This window comes from Syngnathus scovelli, chromosome 8, assembly GCF_024217435.2.
Source record: "Syngnathus scovelli strain Florida chromosome 8, RoL_Ssco_1.2, whole genome shotgun sequence".
In the NCBI taxonomy this organism is placed as follows: Eukaryota; Metazoa; Chordata; class Actinopteri; order Syngnathiformes; family Syngnathidae; genus Syngnathus; species Syngnathus scovelli.
The window spans coordinates 1,465,302-1,476,589 of NC_090854.1; the positions used below are offsets into that span (position 1 = coordinate 1,465,302).

The 11,288-nt window shown below is 60.8% G+C and overlaps 2 non-coding genes across 2 annotated transcripts; both read right to left on the reverse strand.

Annotated features, from left to right (window-relative positions):
- Nucleotides 1–6,227: 6,227 nt before the first annotated feature.
- Nucleotides 6,228–6,346, reverse strand: LOC125974297 (5S ribosomal RNA). The gene has a single exon (XR_007483469.1). It is a non-coding gene; the product is annotated as a 5S ribosomal RNA (ribosomal RNA).
- A 630-nt stretch (nt 6,347–6,976) lies between these two features.
- On the reverse strand, nt 6,977–7,095 carry LOC125974419 (5S ribosomal RNA). The gene has a single exon (XR_007483538.1). It is a non-coding gene; the product is annotated as a 5S ribosomal RNA (ribosomal RNA).
- Between the last annotated feature and the right edge of the window lie 4,193 nt (nt 7,096–11,288).

Genomic DNA, 11,288 nt, shown 5'->3' on the forward strand with positions numbered 1-11,288 from the left:
CGCCCGGCACATCCGGGAGGCTGTGCGCACGAGCCAAGTGGCCGAAAATAGCCCCCGCCGAGCGGATCGGCTGTTTATAAGCACCGCGGAGGTGGTCGCGGCGCCTCATTCGACTTCCAGCGGCCGGCGAGCTCGCGCACCCGCCCGGCACATCCGGGAGGCCGTGCGCACGAGCCAAGTGGCCGAAAATAGCCCCCGCCGAGCGGATCGGCTGTTTGTAAGCACCGCGGAGGTGGTCGCGGCGCCTCATTCGACTTCCAGCGGCCGGCGAGCTCGCGCACCCGCCCGGCACATCCGGGAGGCCGTGCGCACGAGCCAAGTGGCCGAAAATAGCCCCCGCCGAGCGGATCGGCTGTTTATAAGCACCGCGGAGGTGGTCGCGGCGCCTCATTCGACTTCCAGCGGCCGGCGAGATCGCGCACCCGCCCGGCACATCCGGGAGGCCGTGCGCACGAGCCAAGTGGCCGAAAATAGCCCCCGCCGAGCGGATCGGCTGTTTATAAGCACCGCGGAGGTGGTCGCGGCGCCTCATTCGACTTCCAGCGGCCGGCGAGCTCGCGCACCCGCCCGGCACATCCGGGAGGCCGTGCGCACGAGCCAAGTGGCCGAAAATAGCCCCCGCCGAGCGGATCGGCTGTTTATAAGCACCGCGGAGGTGGTCGCGGCGCCTCATTCGACTTCCAGCGGCCGGCGAGCTCGCGCACCCGCCCGGCACATCCGGGAGGCCGTGCGCACGAGCCAAGTGGCCGAAAATAGCCCCCGCCGAGCGGATCGGCTGTTTATAAGCACCGCGGAGGTGGTCGCGGCGCCTCATTCGACTTCCAGCGGCCGGCGAGCTCGCGCACCCGCCCGGCACATCCGGGAGGCCGTGCGCACGAGCCAAGTGGCCGAAAATAGCCCCCGCCGAGCGGATCGGCTGTTTGTAAGCACCGCGGAGGTGGTCGCGGCGCCTCATTCGACTTCCAGCTGCCGGCGAGCTCGCGCACCCGCCCGGCACATCCGGGAGGCTGTGCGCACGAGCCAAGTGGCCGAAAATAGCCCCCGCCGAGCGGATCGGCTGTTTATAAGCACCGCGGAGGTGGTCGCGGCGCCTCATTCGACTTCCAGCGGCCGGCGAGCTCGCGCACCCGCCCGGCACATCCGGGAGGCCGTGCGCACGAGCCAAGTGGCCGAAAATAGCCCCCGCCGAGCGGATCGGCTGTTTATAAGCACCGCGGAGGTGGTCGCGGCGCCTCATTCGACTTCCAGCGGCCGGCGAGCTCGCGCACCCGCCCGGCACATCCGGGAGGCCGTGCGCACGAGCCAAGTGGCCGAAAATAGCCCCCGCCGAGCGGATCGGCTGTTTATAAGCACCGCGGAGGTGGTCGCGGCGCCTCATTCGACTTCCAGCGGCCGGCGAGCTCGCGCACCCGCCCGGCACATCCGGGAGGCCGTGCGCACGAGCCAAGTGGCCGAAAATAGCCCCCGCCGAGCGGATCGGCTGTTTGTAAGCACCGCGGAGGTGGTCGCGGCGCCTCATTCGACTTCCAGCGGCCGGCGAGCTCGCGCACCCGCCCGGCACATCCGGGAGGCCGTGCGCACGAGCCAAGTGGCCGAAAATAGCCCCCGCCGAGCGGATCGGCTGTTTATAAGCACCGCGGAGGTGGTCGCGGCGCCTCATTCGACTTCCAGCGGCCGGCGAGCTCGCGCACCCGCCCGGCACATCCGGGAGGCCGTGCGCACGAGCCAAGTGGCCGAAAATAGCCCCCGCCGAGCGGATCGGCTGTTTATAAGCACCGCGGAGGTGGTCGCGGCGCCTCATTCGACTTCCAGCGGCCGGCGAGCTCGCGCACCCGCCCGGCACATCCGGGAGGCCGTGCGCACGAGCCAAGTGGCCGAAAATAGCCCCCGCCGAGCGGATCGGCTGTTTATAAGCACCGCGGAGGTGGTCGCGGCGCCTCATTCGACTTCCAGCGGCCGGCGAGCTCGCGCACCCGCCCGGCACATCCGGGAGGCCGTGCGCACGAGCCAAGTGGCCGAAAATAGCCCCCGCCGAGCGGATCGGCTGTTTGTAAGCACCGCGGAGGTGGTCGCGGCGCCTCATTCGACTTCCAGCTGCCGGCGAGCTCGCGCACCCGCCCGGCACATCCGGGAGGCTGTGCGCACGAGCCAAGTGGCCGAAAATAGCCCCCGCCGAGCGGATCGGCTGTTTATAAGCACCGCGGAGGTGGTCGCGGCGCCTCATTCGACTTCCAGCGGCCGGCGAGCTCGCGCACCCGCCCGGCACATCCGGGAGGCCGTGCGCACGAGCCAAGTGGCCGAAAATAGCCCCCGCCGAGCGGATCGGCTGTTTGTAAGCACCGCGGAGGTGGTCGCGGCGCCTCATTCGACTTCCAGCGGCCGGCGAGCTCGCGCACCCGCCCGGCACATCCGGGAGGCCGTGCGCACGAGCCAAGTGGCCGAAAATAGCCCCCGCCGAGCGGATCGGCTGTTTATAAGCACCGCGGAGGTGGTCGCGGCGCCTCATTCGACTTCCAGCGGCCGGCGAGATCGCGCACCCGCCCGGCACATCCGGGAGGCCGTGCGCACGAGCCAAGTGGCCGAAAATAGCCCCCGCCGAGCGGATCGGCTGTTTATAAGCACCGCGGAGGTGGTCGCGGCGCCTCATTCGACTTCCAGCGGCCGGCGAGCTCGCGCACCCGCCCGGCACATCCGGGAGGCCGTGCGCACGAGCCAAGTGGCCGAAAATAGCCCCCGCCGAGCGGATCGGCTGTTTATAAGCACCGCGGAGGTGGTCGCGGCGCCTCATTCGACTTCCAGCGGCCGGCGAGCTCGCGCACCCGCCCGGCACATCCGGGAGGCCGTGCGCACGAGCCAAGTGGCCGAAAATAGCCCCCGCCGAGCGGATCGGCTGTTTATAAGCACCGCGGAGGTGGTCGCGGCGCCTCATTCGACTTCCAGCGGCCGGCGAGCTCGCGCACCCGCCCGGCACATCCGGGAGGCCGTGCGCACGAGCCAAGTGGCCGAAAATAGCCCCCGCCGAGCGGATCGGCTGTTTGTAAGCACCGCGGAGGTGGTCGCGGCGCCTCATTCGACTTCCAGCTGCCGGCGAGCTCGCGCACCCGCCCGGCACATCCGGGAGGCTGTGCGCACGAGCCAAGTGGCCGAAAATAGCCCCCGCCGAGCGGATCGGCTGTTTATAAGCACCGCGGAGGTGGTCGCGGCGCCTCATTCGACTTCCAGCGGCCGGCGAGCTCGCGCACCCGCCCGGCACATCCGGGAGGCCGTGCGCACGAGCCAAGTGGCCGAAAATAGCCCCCGCCGAGCGGATCGGCTGTTTATAAGCACCGCGGAGGTGGTCGCGGCGCCTCATTCGACTTCCAGCGGCCGGCGAGCTCGCGCACCCGCCCGGCACATCCGGGAGGCCGTGCGCACGAGCCAAGTGGCCGAAAATAGCCCCCGCCGAGCGGATCGGCTGTTTATAAGCACCGCGGAGGTGGTCGCGGCGCCTCATTCGACTTCCAGCGGCCGGCGAGCTCGCGCACCCGCCCGGCACATCCGGGAGGCCGTGCGCACGAGCCAAGTGGCCGAAAATAGCCCCCGCCGAGCGGATCGGCGGTTTATAAGCACCGCGGAGGTGGTCGCGGCGCCTCATTCGACTTCCAGCGGCCGGCGAGCTCGCGCACCCGCCCGGCACATCCGGGAGGCCGTGCGCACGAGCCAAGTGGCCGGAAATAGCCCCCGCCGAGCGGATCGGCTGTTTATAAGCACCGCGGAGGTGGTCGCGGCGCCTCATTCGACTTCCAGCGGCCGGCGAGCTCGCGCACCCGCCCGGCACATCCGGGAGGCCGTGCGCACGAGCTAAGTGGCCGAAAATATCCCCCGCCGAGCGAATCGGCTGTTTATAAGCACCGCGGAGGTGGTCGCGGCGCCTCATTCGACTTCCAGCGGCCGGCGAGCTCGCGCACCCGCCCGGCACATCCGGGAGGCCGTGCGCACGAGCCAAGTGGCCGAAAATAGCCCCCGCCGAGCGGATCGGCTGTCTATAAGCACTGCGGAGGTGGTCGCGGCGCCTCATTCGACTTCCAGCGGCCGGCGAGCTCGCGCACCCGCCCGGCACATCTGGGAGGCCGTGCGCACGAGCCAAGTGGCCGAAAATAGCCCCCGCCGAGCGGATCGGCTGTTTATAAGCACCGCGGAGGTGGTCGCGGCGCCTCATTCGACTTCCAGCGGCCGGCGAGCTCGCGCACCCGCCCGGCACATCCGGGAGGCCGTGCGCACGAGCCAAGTGGCCGAAAATAGCCCCCGCCGAGCGGATCGGCTGTTTATAAGCACCGCGGAGGTGGTCGCGGCGCCTCATTCGACTTCCAGCGGCCGGCGAGCTCGCGCACCCGCCCGGCACATCCGGGAGGCCGTGCGCACGAGCCAAGTGGCCGAAAATAGCCCCCGCCGAGCGGATCGGCTGTTTGTAAGCACCGCGGAGGTGGTCGCGGCGCCTCATTCGACTTCCAGCTGCCGGCGAGCTCGCGCACCCGCCCGGCACATCCGGGAGGCTGTGCGCACGAGCCAAGTGGCCGAAAATAGCCCCCGCCGAGCGGATCGGCTGTTTATAAGCACCGCGGAGGTGGTCGCGGCGCCTCATTCGACTTCCAGCGGCCGGCGAGCTCGCGCACCCGCCCGGCACATCCGGGAGGCCGTGCGCGCGAGCCAAGTGGCCGAAAATAGCCCCCGCCGAGCGGATCGGCTGTTTATAAGCACCGCGGAGGTGGTCGCGGCGCCTCATTCGACTTCCAGCGGCCGGCGAGCTCGCGCACCCGCCCGGCACATCCGGGAGGCCGTGCGCACGAGCCAAGTGGCCGAAAATAGCCCCCGCCGAGCGGATCGGCTGTTTATAAGCACCGCGGAGGTGGTCGCGGCGCCTCATTCGACTTCCAGCGGCCGGCGAGCTCGCGCACCCGCCCGGCACATCCGGGAGGCCGTGCGCACGAGCCAAGTGGCCGAAAATAGCCCCCGCCGAGCGGATCGGCTGTTTATAAGCACCGCGGAGGTGGTCGCGGCGCCTCATTCGACTTCCAGCGGCCGGCGAGCTCGCGCACCCGCCCGGCACATCCGGGAGGCCGTGCGCACGAGCCAAGTGGCCGAAAATAGCCCCCGCCGAGCGGATCGGCTGTTTATAAGCACCGCGGAGGTGGTCGCGGCGCCTCATTCGACTTCCAGCGGCCGGCGAGCTCGCGCACCCGCCCGGCACATCCGGGAGGCCGTGCGCACGAGCCAAGTGGCCGAAAATAGCCCCCGCCGAGCGGATCGGCTGTTTATAAGCACCGCGGAGGTGGTCGCGGCGCCTCATTCGACTTCCAGCGGCCGGCGAGCTCGCGCACCCGCCCGGCACATCCGGGAGGCCGTGCGCACGAGCCAAGTGGCCGAAAATAGCCCCCGCCGAGCGGATCGGCTGTTTATAAGCACCGCGGAGGTGGTCGCGGCGCCTCATTCGACTTCCAGCGGGCCGCGCACTCGCGCACGCCGCCCGGTTCAAATTTTCTAAGTGCAACGCACAATGAGATGCATGAGAAACGGCCTTGGTTACCATCACATTTGAAGCGATGAATACGAAGTTAAATTTTATGACTCGGTGTATAAGTCGAGGTCGATTTTTTTCGGTCGATTTTGGATCGAAAAAGGTCGACCAATACACCGGCAAATACGGTATATATATTTATTATAAATGTAGTATTTATTTATATAGATTTATTGTTTATTTATATATATAAAGGCAGGTCCGCAAAAGTATTTCTGACGCGTAGCCGGTCCGTGGCGCAAGAAAGGTTGGGGACCACTAGTCTAAAAGAATCTGGCCGTAACTGGAATAGGGTTCTACGCGAATGCCCAACGGAAAAGTGAAGTGCACAAAACCTGCATTTGGCTGTATCAAAATAAATGTCATGAAAAAGGTAAAAACACTACATGGAAGCGCAATGTGTTGTGCTGGGTTCTTTTACAAGTAAAGACTGCTGCTTTGAGTTCACAGGGAGCCATGCTCTTTATTCACTGTACATAGTCTGTCCTCTAGCGGTAAAAACGTGAACTGCAATGCGATGGCTGTCGCCACACAATGTAGGTTTTAAACTCGTGTTGTAGTTTCAGTGTTGGAGTTCAAACTAGGCTTGCAGTTTCCGAATGCCATTCGTGATGGGTGCTGTAAAAAGTTCTTGGCTTAAACGATTGAAGTGCACATAAGAAAAAAAAAAAAAAGCTTACGGTAACTGGTATTCCCAGGCGGTCTCCCATCCAAGTACTAACCAGGCCCGACCCTGCTTAGCCTCCGAGATCGGACGAGATCGGGCGCTCTCAGGGTAGTATGGCCGTAAGCTGTGAGACCGCTCAGCATTTTTCATTTTATAGACACAATCGCCCCTGAAACCATGCCAAGCAGCGGCGGGACTTGATAGCTGTGGTAAAAGTTTCCTTTCACAATTGACGTGGGAAAAAAAAAAAAAAAAAGGCTTTCAGCACCTGGTATTCCCGGACGGTCACCCTTCCCTTTTGTTTTTTTTTGTTTTTTTTACAACCAGGGCCGAAACAGGCTTTCTTCCAAGGCTTTTGGTGTTTTCTGGAAACATGGCTATCATGAAAAGTTATTGACAGCTTTTTATGCGGTAGCACGAATTTGCCGTTGCGACCTGCATTTTGCTGAATCAAAATAAATGCCTTGAAAAGTTTAAAAACACTTCATGGAAGTGTTGTGTTGGGTTCTTTTACAAGTCAAGCCTGCTGCTTTGAGTTCACAGGGAGCCATGCTCACTGTACATAGTCTGCTCTCTAGCGGTAAAAAATTTAACTACAATGCTGTGGACGTCACCACATAATATAGCTTTCAAACTCGTGTTATAGTTTCAATGTCGGAGTTTAAATTAGGCTTGCTGTTTCCGGATGCCATTCGTGATGGGTGTTGTAAAAAATAGTTTCTTAAACGATTGAAGTGCACATAAGAAAAAGAAAAAGCTTACAGCACCTGGTATTCCCAGGCGGTCTCCCATCCAAGTACTAACCAGGCCCGACCCTGCTTAGCTTCCGAGATCGGACGAGATCGGGCGTTCTCAGGGTAGTATGGCCGTAAGCCGTGAGGTGACCCAACATTTTGCATTTTATAGACACAATCGCCCCTGAAACTAGCGCGCGAGCCAATGAAGCCTTCAAAACTGCTTCGGCACATGGAGACCAAGCATCCTGCATTAAAAGACAAACCTTAACCACTTCGGGTTTCATTGTCTCCGATTACGCCTGGATGGGACCGGCTCGTTTCTGAGAAACAAGCTCGGTGCTCCCAATAATTCAACGTAATGGTGACTTTTATTTTTATGTGGTTTATATTTGTTTTTATGCCAGTCGTATCATTTTATTTAATCGTATTTACCGTATTTGCCGGTGTACAGGTCGACTCGGTGTATAAGTCGACCCCCTAAAATTCGACGGAAATTTACGATTTTATGATATATCCTTTGTATAAGTCGAGCTCAATTGTTGCATTATATTAAACTTCAAAATTGAATATGCGAAATTTATTGACGAAATGTGTTCAAATTCCGGGAGGCCGTGCGCATGCGGCTGTTTATAAGCACCGCGGAGGAGATCGCGGCCGGCGAGCTCGCGCACACCGCCCGGCACCAACGGGAGGCCGGAAATAGCTCCAAGCCGAGCGGATCGGCACTTTATAAGCACCGCGGAGGAGATCGCGGCGCCTCATTGGACTTCCAGCGGCCGGCGAGCTCGCGCACCCGCCCGGCACATCCGGGAGGCCGTGCGCACGAGCCAAGGGGCCGAAAATAGCCCCCGCCGAGCGGATCGGCACTTTATAAGCACCGCGGAGGTGGTCGCGGCGCCTCATTCGACTTCCAGCGGCCGGCGAGCTCGCGCACCCGCCCGGCACATCCGGGAGGCCGTGCGCACGAGCCAAGTGGCCGAAAATAGCCCCCGCCGAGCGGATCGGCTGTTTATAAGCACCGCGGAGGTGGTCGCGGCGCCTCATTCGACTTCCAGCGTTCGGCGAGCTCGCGCACCCGCCCGGCACATCCGGGAGGCCGTGCGCACGAGCCAAGTGGCCGAAAATAGCCCCCGCCGAGCGGATCGGCTGTTTATAAGCACCGCGGAGGTGGTCGCGGCGCCTCATTCGACTTCCAGCGGCCGGCGAGCTCGCGCACCCGCCCGGCACATCCGGGAGGCCGTGCGCACGAGCCAAGTGGCCGAAAATAGCCCCCGCCGAGCGGATCGGCTGTTTATAAGCACCGCGGAGGTGGTCGCGGCGCCTCATTCGACTTCCAGCGGCCGGCGAGCTCGCGCACCCGCCCGGCACATCCGGGAGGCCGTGCGCACGAGCCAAGTGGCCGAAAATAGCCCCCGCCGAGCGGATCGTCTGTTTATAAGCACCGCGGAGGAGATCGCGGCCGGCGAGCTAGCGCACGCCGCCCGGCACCAACGGGAGGCCGGAAATAGCTCCAAGCCGAGCGGATCGGCACTTTATAAGCACCGCGGAGGTGGTCGCGGCGCCTCATTCGACTTCCAGCGGCCGGCGAGCTCGCGCACCCGCCCGGCACATCCGGGAGGCCGTGTGCACGAGCCAAGTGGCCGAAAATAGCCCCCGCCGAGCGGATCGGCGGTTTATAAGCACCGCGGAGGTGGTCGCGGCGCCTCATTCGACTTCCAGCGGCCGGCGAGATCGCGCACCCGCCCGGCACATCCGGGAGGCCGTGCGCACGAGCCAAGTGGCCGAAAATAGCCCCCGCCGAGCGGATCGGCTGTTTATAAGCACCGCGGAGGTGGTCGCGGCGCCTCATTCGACTTCCAGCGGCCGGCGGGCTCGCGCACCCGCCCGGCACATCCGGGAGGCCGTGCGCACGAGCCAAGTGGCCGAAAATAGCCCCCGCCGAGCGGATCGGCTGTTTATAAGCACCGCGGAGGTGGTCGCGGCGCCTCATTCGACTTCCAGCGGCCGGCGAGCTCGCGCACCCGCCCGGCACATCCGGGAGGCCGTGCGCACGAGCCAAGTGGCCGAAAATAGCCCCCGCCGAGCGGATCGGCTGTTTGTAAGCACCGCGGAGGTGGTCGCGGCGCCTCATTCGACTTCCAGCGGCCGGCGAGCTCGCGCACCCGCCCGGCACATCCGGGAGGCCGTGCGCACGAGCCAAGTGGCCGAAAATAGCCCCCGCCGAGCGGATCGGCTGTTTATAAGCACCGCGGAGGTGGTCGCGGCGCCTCATTCGACTTCCAGCGGCCGGCGAGCTCGCGCACCCGCCCGGCACATCCGGGAGGCCGTGCGCACGAGCCAAGTGGCCGAAAATAGCCCCCGCCGAGCGGATCGGCTGTTTATAAGCACCGCGGAGGTGGTCGCGGCGCCTCATTCGACTTCCAGCGGCCGGCGAGCTCGCGCACCCGCCCGGCACATCCGGGAGGCCGTGCGCACGAGCCAAGTGGCCGAAAATAGCCCCCGCCGAGCGGATCGGCTGTTTATAAGCACCGCGGAGGTGGTCGCGGCGCCTCATTCGACTTCCAGCGGCCGGCGAGCTCGCGCACCCGCCCGGCACATCCGGGAGGCCGTGCGCACGAGCCAAGTGGCCGAAAATAGCCCCCGCCGAGAGGATCGGCTGTTTATAAGCACCACGGAGGTGGTCGCGGCGCCTCATTCGACTTCCAGCGGGCCGCGCACGCCGCCCAGTTCAAATTTTCTAAGTGCAACGCACAATGAGATGCATGGGAAACGGCCTTGGTTACCATCACATTTGAAGCGATGAATACGAAGTTAAATTTTATGACTCGGTGTATAAGTCGAGGTCGATTTTTTTCGGTCGATTTTGGATCGAAAAAGGTCGACCAATACACCGGCAAATACGGTATTTATTTATCAAATCTCCTCAGTTCTGTCAAACTCAGTGCACAATGAACCTCCCTTCCACTTTGACCCAAGCTTCACCACATTTGGGAACGCCGTAGCAAGGAGTGCGATTTGGTTGTCGGACACTCCAAGTCCATATCTTTTTGCCGCACTTCACCCTATCAAGTTGGTGTTCTTTTGTTGTTGCTTCAGAGCGACCCCATCCATCACTCTTGAATGAGTCCATTGTTCAAATGAGTCAATTTTCATCATTGTGAGTTCCTCCGCTTTTCACTGTCTTTTCTCGTCCCCGAGGATGTTGTATTTCCTCCGGAGTGTACTTGTCCTCCTCCAAGCACAACAGCAGTCTTTTCTTGTCCTTCGCCAAAGGTCAAAGGTGCTTCAGAGCCAGGCACCATTTTGTAGTTGTTCACGGCTGCAGGCGAAGACTCGGATTGGGTTTCAGGGGCCCTGACACTGAGAATAACAGGCTGGGACGTCAAACTTGTAAGACTATCTCCAAATGTAGCTGCTTCCATCAATTTGCTGGTAACATTTATTTACCAAACTTCAAATTCTCCTAATAACAGCGGTCTTGTTTTTATATCGTAAATCCTGCAACTCATCCTATTTTTGAGCTACATTTTATCTATAGTTCCAATTTAATCGGACAGTATGTTGTCTTCAGTATCATTATTGAAAATCAACTCATCGAGGTCTGCTTTCCACATCAAGCCCTGATCTGTATGTCTTGACCTCTCACATGTTATTGTCATGCTTGCTCAAAAATGTGATTTAGAGTATGGTGCTGTGAATTCTCAATCTCCCCAATGAAATTGGATCCCACCTCGTAGTTCTTGTCGTTCTCATGTTCCTGTTAGCCTGCAATTGTCCAAAAAATGTTTTCTTTTAACTGTCTTTCTTTTGAACCTCCAAATCTCTCGTGTTGCTAACCCATCTACACCAGAGCAAAAAAGTTACCACAATATAACACCAAATGTATTCGAAAATTCATTGTCATAAAGTGTTGTATTATTACTATCTTCCACTATCTGTCCTACTTACTCCCCCCCTTTTGAGGCTTGGCAACGCCCATGCCTCACACCTTGACAAACTTTTTGGGAGCATGCGTTCTTTACTACATACGATTCCATCATCATTTAATTTGACTTTCTTTCCAAAACGCTTCTCAATTTCTCAGTTCACACATCATCTACATGTGTTACTGGTTCTCCAGTTTTTTTTTCTCTAGTTAATTATCAATCCAAAAGCTACGTGTTTCTTTCTAACATTCAACCTGCTCAAAATCACTCTTTCATCAAAGTTGCTCTACTAATTTTCTATAGTAGTCGCCAACAACTTCAACCATTCAACCTGTAATTTCTTTTCATTCAGGCTATCATTCATCAATGTTCATTTGCACCTCACACGCAGTCTCCAAAAAGGA